This window comes from Astatotilapia calliptera, chromosome 4 (assembly GCF_964374335.1).
Source record: "Astatotilapia calliptera chromosome 4, fAstCal68.1, whole genome shotgun sequence".
Taxonomy (NCBI): Eukaryota; Metazoa; Chordata; class Actinopteri; order Cichliformes; family Cichlidae; genus Astatotilapia; species Astatotilapia calliptera.
In genome coordinates this window covers 19,269,418-19,275,854 of record NC_137425.1, presented here as the reverse complement: position 1 = coordinate 19,275,854, position 6,437 = coordinate 19,269,418, and positions in this window count along the sequence as shown.

Genomic DNA, 6,437 nt, shown 5'->3' with positions numbered 1-6,437 from the left:
TCCACATTGATTGACTCACAAAAACAGCACTGCCAAGGAAACATGACATTAAATGCTACAAACACTAATAAGAAAGAGAAAATTTGATGAACAATCTGAACTGACTAATAATAATTACTTATAGGCACTTGTTTATCCTTTATCACACATTTGACTGTTTAACTTCGACTTGTCGCTGGTCATATAATAAGGTCATATAATAAACTTGTTAGCAAGGAAGAAGACTATGGATTTGACCAAGATTAGATCGAAAAGCTATGATAAAGGGAAACAGATACACAGTGTATATATATGTATGCACGATACAGTGCATAAGATAAGCAGTGATTAAATAATGGGCTATTTTAATTGCAATCCTTGAACATGTCTGCTACAAATGGTGCACAGTGACTGTATTTTTTTTATCATCTTCAATTTGTATTTGCATTATCTCTTTGCATGTTTAAGGCAGGATTAACTTTTTTGGGAAGCAATTCAAATTTCACAGTGTGTGCTACAAGTATTCAGGACTGACGAGCAGATGTCATTGACACACGATGTTTCGTATGATGATGAATTACTTTGCTTTGTCACTTCTACTTGGTATGTAATTTTCATTCAATTCAAAATAGAACCTGAAAGCAGAAAAAAATCTAGATTTTTTTTTTTAATGAAAAAAGCTCTTTTTGATTGAAATTGTATTTTGCCTTTGATAAATGTTCTGTTGGCAGTCCTAAAGAAAAATACATCTGAACATACGCTTTTGGTAACCCTCAAAAAAATTATTATAGCAAATATTTGACCACTCTTTTGCATTTGCATGGACCCGGCTTTAAAGCGTAGTCCACATATTTTTAGTAGACTTGAGGTCAGGGCTTTGGGAAGCTCATTCCAGAAGCTTTATGGATCATTTCTCAACAACTGCAGATTCCAAGATCAAACAATTTTATGGAAGTACAAGTTATTGTGCTGTGTCATTACTTTGCCAAGTTTTGAAAGAAGACACACTGTGAACCCAAGATGAGGGGACATTGATTAGGATGTGTAGAAACAAGTGAGGAACCACCATGTATTCATGTGTGTGTATGTTACATATAAAGCAATAACACATCAACAGAATGCTTGTTTTTTTATAAATAGGTGTGAATGTGGAAATGAGGCAAGTTGTATAAAGTGCTTTAAGTTGTCAGGTAGAGTAGAAAAGCACTATATAAGACTCAGTCCATGTAGGTGGATGAGGATTGTTGTAGTTATTTTTATGACTATTTTGATTAGCATTTATTTTGTCACCTGGAGAGCATACTTAAACTTGCAAACACAGCACATCTTTCCATGCCGTGTGCACTACATTAATATATCCTTTGTCATGTTCCTTAATGTATTCTACTAAAAAAGAAAAATTATACAGTCTTGGAGGCATTCCTCAGTTTGATTCAAGTGTAAAAATGAAGTTGGTATGTGACATTATAGAGATGGTAACGTGAATGATTACTTTTCAATAGTATAACAATTTAACAGTAATTTTTAAGATTAATTAAACATTTCTATAACTTTTTATCTTCTTTGTTTCAGGTTTGCTTGTGATACCTGTTATTACTGCGTTTCCTCCTGGTATGAACAAATAAATAGCCAATATATGTGATTTAAAATCACCATAAAGTAATAAATTATGTGTGATAATTATTGTACATATTTGATTTGCATTGTGCAGGTTCTTGTGATGGATACACCAATATAACTCAGTCGTGGCGCAATCGGGGATTTGACGCTACTTATTTTGGTGCCACTCTTGTCAATGACCAGCAGCTTCTTAACAAATGGTGGCGCTTTACAGGGATTGGTGGAGACAGAGTTATTATTAATTGTGTACCCCCTTATCGTGGTGGCACATGGGGTGCTCTTTTTATTTCATCACCTTATCCAACCACTGAGTCTCTGACACCAACAACAGTGACTGCATATGGCTTCTATTCTCGGTGTACTGACATGTCCGCTGTAGTGAATATAGCTCTCTGTCCTGGAGGATTCTACGTGTATCAACCAATGAGTTACCCATATTACCAGCAAGGATATGCGACCTGTGAGTAGTAACTAATTCTTGTCACCATGCTTCTGTTCATTTTTACTTCTAAAATAGAAATCTTAGCTTGAATCCCTTTTTCAAATATTCAGAAATCATTCATTCATTCACTCATTCATTCTTCTCTTGGTAGAGGTGGATGCATCTTTCCCCCCCTCTCCCTCCCTTATCTTTCCCTGCTTGGTTTCTGTTCTTTTCTAGTCTTGTCTAACTCTAACCCTCAGAGAGTCTCTCAGTCTTGTTCTGGATTTGATCAATTAGTCCCTTAATGAAATTGACACTGCTTGATGGTCAGTTGTGTCGTGTGCCTGGCGACACTCTCAATGGGGGGCATTGAACAAGATGTGGAACAATGATAACAGAGTTCTCGCTGTTTGGAGCTGGCTCGGACCTGGCTTATCGAAGAACAAAGAAAGCGATTACAGCTGTTCAAAACCCCACAAGGCTAGCCAGCATTACTGACGATGGGCAAGCTGTGAGTACTCAGACTGTGTTTATTGAACACAATATTGATAAGATCTTGGAGAAGCTGATGGCTCCTCGATGGGAATTGAGAGACTTGATGACCAGTGATGGACATTTAGACCAACTGTGAAACTGGAATGCAGTTGTTTGTTCAAACCCAAACAACCATGTCCTTCATGCAGCTTTCCAAGGCCAAGACTGGCCAGAACAACAATTCTCCCTGATAAGAGGACTGTATTATGACTGTCTGCTCCTATCCCTTAAGGTCACCTATGTCAGGTGGAGGAATGTTGACTTTTGCTTGACCGGGAGAAAGGACTCTCGCTCTCAAGTTGAACACTCCCTCCCCCCTCCCAATGCCTCCGAACGCTTACTCCCACCCGAAGTAGACAGGCGGACCTGTCCAACACCGTACCAGGACCAGGCTGCTGTTCATATGGGCTAACTCTTGACTTTTTTCGTACCTCTCTGATCTTTCTTCCCAATGTTTTGCTTGTGTATTCTATGTATGGTCAGAAGGGGTGCACATGATGGCGCCGGATCATCTGGCAGCCTGCGAAACAATTTCCCTCAGGATAAATAAAGTACTATCAATCAATCAATATAAATTCTAAATTGCTGAAGTTAGTTATCTGCAGTGCTGAAAGTACTTTAACTGGCATGGTCTCCAGGCCTAGGATCAGTTGGCTGGTCACATGACATGCAGACTAGGAGAGAGGAGTGCACATTGCACATTACGACTGTAAAACTATGTCACTAAATATCTAAACCCTAATTTCAAAGGGCAAAACTCGCTAAATTGAAATGTTTTTTTGTTGATAGTCATTTATGTTATGATTGTGTTTCACAATTGTATATGTATTTAGATCATTATGACTGTAAGCCAGACTCTTGTGGACCATTGGCCAAGTGTATGCCAGATGGAGGCTGCAATTGTGAGGATGGTTATGAAATCCCCCAAAACCACCTTCCTACTCCGGCTTCATTTGGTTGTGTTGGTAAGTACGTGAAATTAAAAATAAGTAACTATTCTATATTTCTTGTTTATTCTTATGAAAATAATGTATAAAACAAAGTACATCATCTTTTGATCCTGATGTCTTATGCCTAAAAAAATGATCTGGGCCTTACCAGGTTAAAAAAATCATTTGATCTTTCAAAAGGACAATGCAAAAACTGCTACTCATAAATCAGAGTCCCTTTATAGATAAAACTTTCTACCCTAAGTTGGGAAAAAAGGGTTAACATTTTAAATTATGAGGGAAAAAAAGAGAATATTACGTAATAAAGATTTATTCCTTTACTCATTCCTTTTAAGACTTTAAGTGGGATCACAGGTAGGAATATTTGAAATTCTCAAAAATGTGTGGAATGTGCTGGTCAGTTTACCAGCATGCCATGCGATGAAGCAAACTAACTTCTTTAGTAACAAAGTTGACAGTGTGAGATTGCATTTGCAAACAGCAAAGACTAATCTTTCTTGTAACATCATCCCCTGGATTAGGGTCAATAAAATATGTCCTATAGTATTTGGAAAGGTTAATGAGGATTCGGCTGAGGATATGTTGTCATATCCTTATCTTCATCTTTTATAGATGAGACATCCATAGGCATAGACTTGGATGGAAAACATATTTAAATCCTTGACTTTGCTGTTCTCCCAAACGTCCTTCAAACAGCCTTCAAATTGTTTGCAAATGGTCTTATAATTCAATGCTCACATGGGCAATGACAGTGAGACCTGGAAGGGTGTAATTGGGCAGAACCGCATGCCTGATCTAAACCTGAGTGGTGTTTTGTTATTGGACTTTTGTGCCTTCCACTGTTTGTCCATAACGAACACCATGTTAGAACATAAGGATGTCCATAAGTGCACATGGCACAAAGAACACCCCAGGTCACAGGTCGATGGTCGATTTTGTAATTGTATCATTGGATCTGCAGCCGTATGTTCTGAGCACTCGGATAAAGAGACCGAGCCTTTCAATGATCACCACCTGGTCTTGAGTTGGGTTAGATGGTCGAGGAGAATACTGGACAGACCTGGTACGCGTAAATGCATATTTAGGGTGCTCTGGGAAAGTCTGGGGGAGGCCACTATCAAAGAGATCTTCAACTCCCACCTCTGGCAGAACTTTCACAGCATTACCAGGACACTGTAGGTAAGGGGGGCCATCAAGCTGATCAAAGAGCTCTGGGTAGAGACCACAAAATTTAGAATGTGGATACAAGTGGCAGAAATGAGCCTTCTCCAAAGGATGGCTGGCCTCTCTCTTGGAGATAGGAACCATGCTGAATGATAATAATACAAAGATTTACACTAATGTTTGTTCTAAATAAACTTCACAAACAAACTAAAGTAACAATAAATAACTAAAAACAAAAGAAAATAAACTTCACTAAATGTCAATACTGTTAAAGTTTGCAGCTGGTTTGTTATTATTCTTTTTGTCAGATATTGATGAGTGCCAGAGGACTACAGGGATTTGTGGTCCTAACTCAAATTGTAAGAACACCGTCGGGTCATATATATGCACCTGTTTGAATGGTTTCAGTGTAGCAGATCCAACACTGCCACCTGGAACGTCCAATGGATGCACAGGTACCAATAAAAACACAAAATAACAAAATCTATTTTTAATGCAGATTTTAACTTGGTAACTGTGGTATGTTTAGATATTGATGAATGTCTTGCCAATATCTGCGGGCAATATGGGTCCTGCACCAATACAATTGGAAGCTATGTGTGCAACTGCAATGAAGGCTTTCACATTCAATCAGATGCAACCCCTGTTTGCCAAGGTCTGTATTATTATTTATGTCATGTGTTTGGTAGGAAAATCCTTTTGTGTGTTTGAGTGAATATAGCTTGTAGCATAAAGTTCTTTGAGTGATTAACATAATTAGAAAAGCATATTAAGTGTAATTTTCAGTACACAAAGAACATAAATTGAATTTGTTTACACTGACTGTCTTCTTTTCAGATAATGATGAGTGTCTAACCTCATCTATCTGTGGCCCTGATTCTATCTGCACAAACACACCTGGAGCTTATACCTGTGGGTGTATACCAGGTCACGCACCAACTGATCAATCCAAAGAACCCAGCATGACCAACATATGCACTGGTATTTACAACATATTTACAAAGGCACTAGCTGAAAACTGTAGATATAGGCAAAGAGACTGCAGTTTAATATGAAAAAATGCAGAATATATACAAAAGAAACAGGTTCAGTCTCACAACCTGCCGTAGTATTTTTTGACCTGCAGCTTGAATTTGATTAAATGTGTGTTACAGATATTGATGAGTGTGCTGACCATGTGTTGAACATCTGTGGAGCAAACTGTAACTGCACAAATTCAATTGGATCTTACAACTGTACCTGCCTTACTGGTTATCGAGTGGACAATCCACATGTTATAGCCAGCATTGCTAACCCATGCAATGGTATGTGCTATTCCTATGCTCTTTTGTTTCCAAAAGCAAATAAATATATAATTTCCAAAAAACAAACAAGCAAGAAAAACAGCCCCTTGTGTTTCTCTCACCGCTTTAGATATAGATGAGTGCAGTGAAACCCCTGGACTGTGTGGTAACCAAACTGTGTGTACTAATGCACCAGGCACCTTCTATTGTTCCTGCCCTGATGGATTCTACCCATCAACTGGTGTAATTTGGAAGGCGGGCATCACTTTTTGTAAAAGTGAGCAAAGCTGACTTCAAAGACATTTTAGATTTTCAAAAGTGTTTAGAATTTAAATGTATTTTTTTAATTTACTGACAGGCCTTGAAGACATTCTAGATGAAATCAAACCTAATAAGGTAAGACTCGTGGTGATTTATGTTTTAGAGGCTAACTGGCTAACTTTTTAATGCATAACAAAGTTCATTAATAACCCGTTATGTTTC